At 43.5% G+C, this 11,730-nt stretch overlaps 1 pseudogene; it reads right to left on the bottom strand.

Annotated features, from left to right (window-relative positions):
* Nucleotides 1-10,235: 10,235 nt before the first annotated feature.
* On the bottom strand, nucleotides 10,236-10,911 carry LOC123946976 (annotated as a pseudogene).
* Between the last annotated feature and the right edge of the window lie 819 nt (nucleotides 10,912-11,730).

The following is an 11,730-nucleotide window of genomic DNA, read 5'->3' on the forward strand; positions in this document are numbered from 1 at the left end:
GGGAAGCCTGCTTCTTCCTCTCCCACTCCCCCTGCTTTTGTTCCTTCTCACTGTGTCTCTCTCTGTCAAATAAATAAATAAAATATTAAAAAAAGAGAGAGAGAGAGTTTGCTTGAGAAGAACCAGGGGAGTCCAGGAGTGTGTCTGAGGGAGAATGAGGAGCGGTCCCTGCCCAGGACTATGGAGGGGATCCTGTCATTCAGGGAGAGATTGAGGATGGGTCAAAACTCCAACTGCCCCACAGAAAATTCAGGGGCAAGGTATGAGGCAGATGGCACAAAACAGGTCTTCAAGCAGCAATCCCACCCTGGGCTTCCAAGTCTTTTAGTTTAAATAAATAAATAAATAAAATTTGTTTGTTTATTTATTTAGTGGTGCTGGTGGTGGTGGTGCCCCTGGGTGGCTCAGTCAGTTAAGCATCTGCCTTTGGCTCGGGGCATGATTCCAGGCCCAAGGATCCAGCCCTGCTTGGGGCTCCCTGCTCAGTGGGGAGTCTGCTTCTCCCTCTCTCTCTCCCTCTGCCCCTCCCTCTGCTTGTGCACGTGATCTCTCTCTCAAATAAATCAAACCTTAAAAATGAAATTAAATAAAAATTTTTGTGGTAAAATATACATAATATGAAATGTAGCATGTTAACCATTTAAACTACAGTTCAGCGACATTATATTCCCATTGCTGCGTGACTGTCACCACTGGCCCTCTCCAGAGTTTTTTCATCTTCCCAAACCAAAAATCTGTACCCATTCAACAATAGCTCCCCATTACCTCCCCACTTCAGTGCCTGGGAACCTCCGTTCTACTTCCTGTTCTAAATTTGCCTTCTCTAAGTACCTCATAGGAGGGGAATCATACAATGTTTCCTTTTGTGTCTGGCTTATTTCACTTCCCATCATGCCTTCAAGGCTCATCCATGCAACAGCCTGTGTCGGGCTTTCCTTCCATTTTAAGGCTGAGCACTATTTCATTGTATGTACAGACCACATTTTATTCATGCATTTGTCCAGGGTGTTTCACCTTTGGAGTAAAAAGAGTCGGGAGAAGTTAGCAGGGAAGGGGAGAAACCCAGAGCAGGAGAGAAATGTAATCCACTCTCCTTTTACATAAAAATGTGGAAACTGTAGTCTGTGGAAGGTCTGAACTGCTCAAAGTCAAAAAGAATTCAAGTTTTCTGACCTTCAGACTGCTTTTTCTTCTGGTCCCGTGTTTACCCCCAAGCTAGTATGAATTCGGCCGAATTCCCTGACCCGAGGAGGACTATGGGTGGGGCAGATGAACAGATCCTGGAAGTCTGAGCAGGGGCTGGGAATCCCACAGCACGATGCCACACCAGCACAGAACAGGAGCTGAAGCGACTGTTCCCAGGCAAAACCGTGGAAGCTTTTTTGGGTCCCATCTCACTGGGTCATTGATCTTTTCTTCCTTTCTACCTTTGCTGTTGACGCTCTCTTTAGCCATCTTGTTCCCTTTCTTCATCTCAGCAGGATAGAAACGATCTCTGTTGACCAGGTGAAAGATTATTTAGAAATTAGCTTAAAGCACTATCTGTGCCCCTCCCAGGAGATTTACATTTTAAGGGGCAGCTGCAGGAAATTGAAAATTTTTAGGAGCCCAGAGAATGGGACTGTAACGGTAGAATGGCAGAGGGGGCGAGAGTGCTGTATTCAGGTAGGAGTGGGGTGAGAAGGTTGCAGAGAAAAGTGGGTGGGGAAGTGTCCGCCCAGCTACCCCTCCCTGGAAAAAAAGGAGGCTCACTCACAGATGCACTAGGACTTTGTTTTTTTTCTTTCTCAGAACGTGATTTTAGCTTCCTTGCGTGGTGGGGGGGGGGTGACGGAATGCATCTTGTGTTTATTTGCCATCCACACAGCATGCATTGTTGCTTTCTGAGCATGGTAAGTTCTCGGTCAAACCTGGGAGGACGATTAACCACTGGCCAAATACTTCAGACTTGCATGAAGGAGGCAGGGATAATAGAAGGGCTTTTGTTGCTACTTTATCCTTCAGATTTATCATGGGTCAATAATATGTAAAATATTGTCATTAAAGAACATCTTCCTCTTTTAAGGTTTGAGAATATGCTTCCTTAAGTATTTGCTTTATTTTTCTTTATCCATTTTTATTAGTGTCACACACACATACACACATCACCTTGCTCTTGTATAATATGTAGAGCATAACAAAATCCAGACTGTACCAGAATCCTCTTAAACTTGCCCGAATGATTATTTTTTATATAGAGTGCTCCAGTTGCCTCTAACATAAGGGTTACCCATGAATAAATGCAAGTACACAATCCCTACTTAGGGAATCAGAGTTTATGAGAAAGTAATTTTATTTCCTTCTTAGATTTTGTTCATACTTTGTGTGTGTGTGCATGATTTCTGTGAAAACCAAATGTCTCCAGGTCCAAAGCAGAATGTATGAAACAGTAAGGTTACTACTACTTGGCCAGTGTTTTAAGGTTGGTAATATACATTATCCTCATTTAATTCTCAAAGCAGTGTGAGCTGGTCAAGATGGTAAATAGTTGCTAATTTATAATGTGGAAACTAATTCTTATACATAACTTGGAGAAGGCATAAAGCTCGCTGATTTGGACCTGGGTCTTCATTGCAAATTCCAACCTTTTCTCACTATATTATGTGCTAGTCATCACTATCTGCATATCTCTACTAAACTTGCAGTTTAGTCTCAATGCCCAATTAACTTGAACTCTCTGCCAGAACCAACAAACGTAGCAAATGGCAATCTTATATCTCATCTCAAATGTGTGTTTCTTTCAAGTGGTTGCCTAATCAGGTTTGCCATGGTCAAAAAAGGCTGAAATGTATATCATTGTAGATACACTCTTAAAGTGGGCTATTAAAAAAAAAGTTTCACTATAAACTCTTTTAAATATAATTTACCAATCCACAAAATTGGGAAATAAGATTTTTAAAAAGGTTTAAAACTGAAAAATGCAGCTAGCTAAAATGTCAGGAAAGTGTACTTATAGGACTTTTACCAAATCAGTGCCTAAAATGTTTTCTAAACTCGAAATTATCCAAGCCTACATACACAAAGAAAGCTCTTTGGGATTTATTTTTCCCTTATCATTTGTTTACAAGAATCACTTGGTTTGTCCTGTAAACAGATATGATACATACTGGGAGAATACTTACCTACAGAAATGGTAAATAATTATGCCTATATTTTTCTGCTTCAAATACTTTAAATACATTTCTTGCTTTTACCTTTATATAATACCTTTATAGGATACCTTTATATCATTTATTTTTTGCTTATTTTACTAAAGAAACTTTCTCTTCTTTTAAAAAAGTTTTATTTCTTACTGAATTATACTTCTTTCCACCAAAGTGTAACAAAGTCAACAGGCTACTTGTACAGTAATGAGAAAACCAACAAGGATCTCCTTCAGAGTAAGGCTGAAGGGAAACAATTTGTAGTAGTTAAGATTTATTCCCTTATCCTCCCCGCCAAATATTACAACTCTCAACAAAGAATTCTTGTTTAACCTTATTGAAAGTGTGTAGCAGGGTGGTGTTTAGAAATACTACAGATCTAGATGTACATACGTAGCATTTACATACGTAGCATTGCTAGCTCGGAGTGAGCACAAGGAAAATGAGAATTTCAATTTGTTACCATGACATCTGCTAAACCAAAGAAAAATATTAACAGTACAGGATTTTTTTTTAAGTCAGTATCAGGACAATTCCTTAATATATTGATAATTGCTCTTCTAAAAACTAGTACTAATAATCAAGGATCAGAACTCTCGCCGTAATACTCTTTTCTTCCACTATCATTACTGGTGCATTAGTTTCAGCTCAATTTTAAAGTTGCAGAGCTCTGGTTTAAAATGAACATTTCTGTCCATTAGCCTGAAACAGGGAGTCACTGTTCCAGAATTTCACTTCACAAACCACACACACTATTGCTGCTAAAAGAGATTTAGAGTTAATTGTGACAAAAACATCCGGATGGTTTAAGTAAAATTTGTTATATCATTTTTTTTTAAAAAGTTAAGCTTAATAGAGAAACTTACTGAGAGGGACATTCGAAATTGAAAAACACAGCAATATAAAATAAATTTATCAGTAGATGCCTAAGGCTACCCTGATTTTTGTTTTCCTGAGCCGATCACTGTGTATTCTTAAAGGGTTACTGGGCTCCGACCAGTACTGCCCAGGACCATCCTGGGAATTGGGAACAATGGTGAGCAGGAGGCAGGAAGAGCTGCTGTGGGATGTAACGCTCTGGCGGCACAACAGGCGACCGCTGCGTAGGTTGATGGGTGCACCGTGGGCGTAGGGATGCAAACTGGTCCTTCACTTTGAGCTAGGTGAGGGAAGGGAAGGAAGCCACGTCTTCAGAAAGCAGGAGACCGGGAAGTGTTGCAGAAGCTAGAGTGGATTCTCCTGCCTCGGAGAACTGAAAGCAATTCAGGTAGGCTGGAACTCGGGGAAGGGTGGGAGGAGTGGCCGGTGGCAAAGATCCCGCTGGAGACGCGGACGGAAACGGGTTTAGGAGGGCCTTACAAAGCGAATTTAAGGAGATAGGACTTATCCTGAGGGCAACGGAGGTTTTCTAAAAGGTTTTAAACGTGAACACGACCGGATTTACTTTGCAATAAAGTATACCTCTCCGGTGGCAGTGTCGAGATGGGGGAGGGGCAAAGCTCGAGGCCGAAAGACGAGTGAGCACAGAACCACGGTAGTCCAGGTGGAGGACGCTGGTGGCCTGTACAGAGGAAGTCAGAGCGTGGCAGGAGCGACAACCAGACGACCAGAAGGACAGAAGTAAAACGGATCCTGGGGCTTAATGGCTGCGGCACGGGGCTGGGGGCTGATGACCGAACTGTAGTGAAGCGTTGCTGAGATGGGCGACTCGGGCAGTTTGGAAGAAAGGTGCGGAGCTCCGCTTAGGACACACAGATTGTCAGAATTTTGTGATACCCAAGTTAGATACGCCCAGCTCTCAGCAGGGCGGTCTGGAAGCAGGACGACCCTCTGCGGGTGGACCAGACACCACCCAGGGTGCGCACAGCGGAGGAGACGGCCCAGGACGGCTCCCCAGGGAATCCCACCCATGCAACTGGACAAGGCTTCAAAACTACACTTCTTCAAATATACGCCGAATCACAAAACACGCTGCGAGATCGGTAGGGGAGTTCATGGCTCTCATTTCTTCAGGTGAGAAAAATGAGACTTTAGGGTGGGGTTTGTGCATGATCACCTGACGGAGAGTCTCGACTTTCCGTCACCCAGCCAACAGAGCCCCTACTCTACCCTAAAAATTAACTCAGTGGATCCGAGTGCTGAAACATATTATTTCTCAAAATTTCGGTAGAGTGTATCACAGAAATAGGGCTTTGTACTTCTTAAATGCCTTTTGTTCCCTTTCTCCCAATCCTCGTGAAATACTGTGATCAACGTTCAGTTTTAATAAATATCACCAGACATTAAAAATATGTAAAAAAAAAAAAATTCGGATAGAGGAAAATTTTAGAACCCATCTCCACCAGTAAGCTCACAACTTCTTCAAGTTCTCTGAGCTGCATAAATAAACCTTGACAGATTCTGGCTTTACGCTTATTAACTCGGCACGTCCATCCCCCGTCCTCCTATCTCGAGGACTTGCCTAATCGCTCCCCCATGCCCGTCCCTCTCCCTCCCTCCCCCGGCCCCCCCTCCCGCCGCACCACCTGCTCCCGGCGCCTCCCCCTCTCCTCCCGTTTGCCCGCCCGCGCCGGTTCTCACGCGCAGCCCGCGGCCCTCCTCGCCGCTCCCGCCCCTTTCACCTCCTCTGTGCCTCAGGACCCGAGCAGGACCGCTGCGAGCCTAGCTTCCCAGCCCCTCCCGCACTCCTGCTTTTCCCCGCCCGCCCTCGGGCGCCGCGCCCCCCACGAAGTTCTCCCTCCCGCACCGCCCCCCGCGAGGACTTCAGAGGCGGTCCCTGGCCGGCCGGCGCTGATTGGCTGTCTCCCCGGCGCCCCGCCCCTGTGCCCGCGCAGGAGGTGGGGCGGGCCCCGAAGCGGGCGCGCGCGGCGCGGTCCCGCGGGCGGAGCGTCCGTGACCCGCGTGCTGGCCTCCGCGTCCGGGCCCCGGCGTCCGCGAGGTGGGGGCGGGCGGCGGCGGCGGCGGGGGCGGCGGCGGCGGCGGGGGTGGGGGTGTACCCGGGCTGGGGACTCACGTGGCCCCGAAGCTCCCCCCACCTTGCCCCGGCCGCGCTCCCTAGCCGCGGCCTGTCGGCGGTCCCGCAGGGACTGGGAGCTGCCCGAGGGGCCGTTGTCGCCGCCAGCCCGGTAGCCCGGATGTCGCTGCCCCCCGCGGCGGGGCCGCAGACGCTCCTCTCGGTCCCGGGAGGAGGCTCGTCTTAAAGGGACCGCGCCGAGTTCGTGCCGGAATGGGCGGCGCATCCTGCCCTCGGTGCGCGACCCGTGTCCCAAGGGGACGCCGCGGCGCCCGCACCCCGGGCCCCCTCCTCCGGGCGGAGCGCAGTTGGAGCTCAGCGCGCCCTGCCCTGGGATGGCCGCAGATGGCCGCCCAGAGGCCGGGTTTTCTCGGGCCCGAGCCGTGGCCGGTGGCGCCGCGCGGGGCCGGGAGGCGCCGGCCTGTGATTGGCCGAGGCCGCCGTGAATGCAGGACATTGTCTGGTCGCCGCCGTCTCCGTCCCTGCCCGCCGCCCTTCCACAGACCAAGATGGGTGCGGAGCGAGGGCTCTGGCCGCCAAGGTGCCCCCGGCCAGGGAGCGCCTTCCGTGGTGGGAACAGCACAGTGGGAAAACGTAACTTTCACGAGATCGTGGGTTCTGAAAATGGCAAAGGGTGCTGTTTCAAAATACAAAATCATTCTCAACAAGGAAATAAAATAATGGTGTTTGATATAAAGGTTTCCTTTAAGATTAAAAATACTAAGGTGATTGAAAAGGGCCGCCATAAAAACGGATTAGTTTTGTTTTCAGAAGTTCTCTAAGACCTATGATAATTCATCTGAAAATCCTTCATAAAATTTTAAGCTGCATATTCATGCATACAGTCATACGTATATGAAATAACCTTGTTCAGTACATCCTCTCTGGGTCTTAGTTTCCATATTTAAAAAAGACTGGACTGGTAGCTTTCCAAGTTTGTTTCTATTGTTAAAATAACTCTGATGATTCTGACTCTAGACCTAAAATCATGATATGTCCTATGTGTTGGATCACATCCCAAGGTCTTGAAATAAATGAGATCTCTTAAAGAGCCCTCGAGATTTCAGTTTTCAGATCATCTTTGAATATACGTGGGAGTTATTTAAGTGGAGTTGTAATCTTTCCCTGTGTAATTTTGGAGTAAAGGGAAATGAGAGCAGCAGAGAAATGTATGGAGATCAATCAGGTATTAGTCGATGTGAAGAGCAGGTTTTTCTTTCATCCTGAAGAAGTTTTCTAGGTAATGGAATATTATAATAAAGAATAGTCCTCTTTCCTATTTTTTTCCCAGTATCAAAGGGGTAGAAAGATGGCAAAAGAAAGAAGACACATATGAAATACGAGATACACAGATAAAATGTTTGGAGAGTTTTTAATAAAACTAAGTTGTATTTCTTTTGAAAAAGCTGGATAGGAAAAATGATTGTAGAGTTAAATTGTGTTAATACAGATTATCTGTGTGTTTGTGTATGTATGTATATATATATTTAAATCTATTTAACTTTTTAAAAGATTAAGTTTAGTTAATAGTTAACATACAGCGTTGCATTAGTTTCAGGTGAATAAAATAGTGATTTGACAACTTCAGGCATCGCCAATATAGATTATATTATATTATAGCTTCAGTTTAATGCTGTCTTTAAAATGAAAAAAAAAAAGTCGGGGCACCTAAGTGGCTCAGTGGGTTGAGCCTCTGCCTTCAGCTCAGGTCATGATCTCGGCGTCCTGGGATCAAGCCCCGCATCAGGCTCTCTGCTCAGCTCTCTGCCTGCTTGTGATCTCTCTCTCTGTGTCAAATAAATAAATAAATAAATAAATGTCAAATAAATAAATAAATAAATAAATAAAAATTTTAAAAAAAAAGAAAAAAGTCAATGATGTCATTTAATTGAAAAATCAACAAGAATTAGAGACTTGGAAATGACAAATGAAGGACGGAAAACATCCAGAAAACAAGATAAATTTAATGGACATGATTCATTGTAAGAGACATGACCTCATTCCTTATTAGTGGGATTTCCACTAAACCAGATTTGATGTTAAATAAATTTATTTTACAGACTTTCCTCAAAATTATACTAATTTAATATGTTTTTTAAAATTGTTGTTGTCATTGTTGTTTTGTGGTATGGAAAAAGGGAAAAGAGAAGAGATACAATGAAAAATTTAAAACATTGTTGCAGTTTCCTTAAATAACAGTTGTTCCAATCTTCTCTACCTCACCCATCATAATATAGGAATAAAGAAGCGGAAATCATCAGCTGAAGATTCTAGTTGTCTCCAGAAGTGAAGCATGAATAGTTGTGTGGATGTCTGTGAATGAGGCAAATTTAGTTTTGATTACTTAAACTTACAGAATTTAAATTGTTGATTTCTAGAATTAAGCTGATTTTACTTAAAAGTTATTGAAGAAATGATTAAAAGTTAGGGATTAAGCTGAGTGAAATAAGCTGAGGGAAATAATAAGTGAAATAAGTTTATAATAAACACAAGCAGCAGGTTATATAATATAGTCTATAAAGCATGAAATGACTAGCCGAGTAAGTTTGAGATTTTTCCAGCAAGTCTTTTCCTTAGGACTTTTGGTTTGGTATTCCATGTATAACTATAAATAATCTGTATACAATCATAATGTTTACCCAACACTTAGTATATACCAAACACTGTTTTAAGTATCTTCTTCTTCTCCTTCTCCCCCTCCTCCTCTTCCTCCTCCTCCTTCTCCTCCTCCACCTTCTTCTCCTTCTTCTTCTTCTTTCAGATTTCATTTATTTGATAGAGCACACAAGAAGGGGAACAGGAGAGGGAGAAGGAGATTCCCTGCCGAGCAGGGACCCCAATGCAGGGCTCCATCCCAGAACCCTGGGATCACGACCTGAGCCGAAGGCAAATGCTCAATTGACTGAGCCACCTAGGTGCCCCTAAGTATCTTCTTAGATACTCAAAAAATCCCAGAGAGCAGGTACATTGCTATCCGCATTTTATTTGCTTATTTATTTATTTAATAGGATATGTTTTATTTTTTAAAAGATTTTCTTTGTTTGAGAAGGAGCACAAGTGGAGGGTGGGGGCAGAGGGAAGGGGAGAAGCAGACTCTCCTGTTGGGCAGGGCTCCATCCCAGTGCCCTGGGATCATGACCTGAGCCAATGGCAGACACTTAACCATCTGAGCCACCCAGGTGCCCTTATTATCCCCATTTTATTTTTATTTATTATTTTTATTTATTTATTTTTTAAAGATTTTATTTATTTGACAGAGAGAGATCACAGGTAGATAGAGAGGCAGGCAGAGAGAGAGAGGGAAGCAGTCTTCCCGCTGAGCAGAGAGCCCGATGCGGGACTCGATCCCAGGACTTGAGATCATGACCTGAGCCGAAGGCAGCGGCTTAACCCACTGAGCCACCCAGGCGCCCTTTTATTTTATTTTTATTTTTTTCCTTTACTTATTTCTCAAAAAAAATTCTTAGTCTTTTTAATCTTACATTTTTAATTGATTAAATCTTTAAAGAACTCAGTGAATTCGTCTTTTAAGTTCCAGAAATACTGACACATGACTATTTTGCTAGGACTACATTTTAAATATCCACTTATACTTTGTATATCTAAGAGTCATATCTTGATTTTCACTATCACATGAATGAAGGCCTTATGTCTTATTTTCTTTATCTAGCATTATATCATACTCTTAAATTTGAAATAATCTGTCTTGAGAGTTGTAATGGAAAAGATACAAGAGTGTTGTCTATCTCTTGATTGTTTAGAAAGTATTTTCATAGTCAGTGATGGTTCAATAGGTAAACTAAGGCCTATAAACCTGAACTCCTTTATGGGTAATACTGTTCAGCAAGAATGTAATACACGTTTGGCCAAATGTGGATTTGTCTAAATAAACTCAATTTAAAAAGTCTGAAGCTCTCCTCTTTTCTTTGTTATTATTTAGGTAGTATGTTATATTAATGATAGAAGTGTATTTTCAACTGCTTTTAAAGAAATTAGGTAGCGACTAATGAATTTACTGTCCTACTCAAAATCGTCCACGCTTAAGAACCTTTGCCAGTAGGTTTAAGTTGAGAATCTTTGTCAAGGGAGAGACGTTGCTCTGAAGCATGAATGGTATTACGAAGAACTGCAATCTCCTTTTTTTTTCTTCTAGAAGATGTTGAAGCTTCCTTCTGTAGATGCTCTATGGCAAAACAGTAGAATCTGGATATGAGTTTGATTTAATTTGAACTTTTGCTGGTTTGGCATCAAACTCTCACTGTAATTTGATAATTTCACTTTGTTTCTCCTTTTCTTGAGTTCTTAACTTTGCATTTAACTCTGAAATTTCTACCTCCTTTTTCTCTATCAGGTCTTTATGCTTTTCTTCATTTGACTCAATTTTTTCCCACATATCCTGACGAAGTTTCCTTATTTCTATCTTATGTCCCTCCTCTTTGATTTTCATTTCACTCATAAATTTGGCAATAGTATTCTTATATTCCTGTTCATGAGATTTTAAATTTTCTTTCATAAGATCAACATATCTTTTTCGTTGTTCATTTTCACTTTTCAAATCATGTTGAGATTTAATGGTCTGTTGTAGCCCTTTTATCATATTATGAAGAGCCTCACATTCTTCTTTAATTGAGATCTCCTTTGTTTGCTTTACTTTTAACAAATAGTTTTTTCCAACCGTATATCCAGTATATTATTCTTTCCACTGGTTTCCATCATTTTCTCGGCTCACAGGTCCCCCCAGTTTCCCATGCCTCCTCCTCCTCCAGGTGCAGGTCCGCCCCACAGGGCTGTCCCCTCCCTGTATTCTCCCCATTTTAAAGATGCAGAAAGATTGGGTAGCTTGCCTGAAGTCAGCCGGCTGGAGGGACAGAGCCGGGAATCAGGCCTAGAATCCTGACTCTGCTCAAAGCCATGTGGCTAAGTGTTCTCAATCCCTCACTGAGCTGACTTAGTTATTTCTATGGATGTGATCATTATTGCACTTCTGATCAGATTGTTTCAACGGTTACACATTAAAATATTTTGCGCTTTCATCCTTTTATATTTCAGGTGAGCCTGTGGCTCCCGGAGTGCCCTCTGTGCTTAGTTTGCTAGAGAAAGACAAGCAGGCCTGTCACCTTGGAAGAGAAATACCCCTGAAATTTGCATCTCTGTTCTCTTTTAAGCAGACATGGACATGGGCAGCAGCACGTGGGAAAATCCGCTCCCCTTTCTTTCTTTTCATTCTTTTTCTTCTTTCAGGCCTGTGGCTTCATGGGACCCCGAGAACAGAAGACCAGCTGGCCGTTTTGGGTGCCTTGAGCTGGTGTCCTTCCCAGCACAGGTGCTGATGTCCTCAGCCAGTATCAGCCGAAGCCTGTCAAGTCACTCAGTTCTTCGGAAGACAGAGAAGGGAGGAGGCAACAAGAATGCATGACAGGAATTTGGGGATTCAGGGGTGACACCTTCCAGACGGTTTCCCCCCTTTCTTCCTCAGTCTGTACCTTTGGCAGAGAAGTGGCACGTGCTTCATGACGAGAGTAAAGGCCGCTGCCC

The sequence above is a fragment of the Meles meles genome, chromosome 1 (assembly GCF_922984935.1).
Source record: "Meles meles chromosome 1, mMelMel3.1 paternal haplotype, whole genome shotgun sequence".
Classification (NCBI taxonomy): domain Eukaryota; kingdom Metazoa; phylum Chordata; class Mammalia; order Carnivora; family Mustelidae; genus Meles; species Meles meles.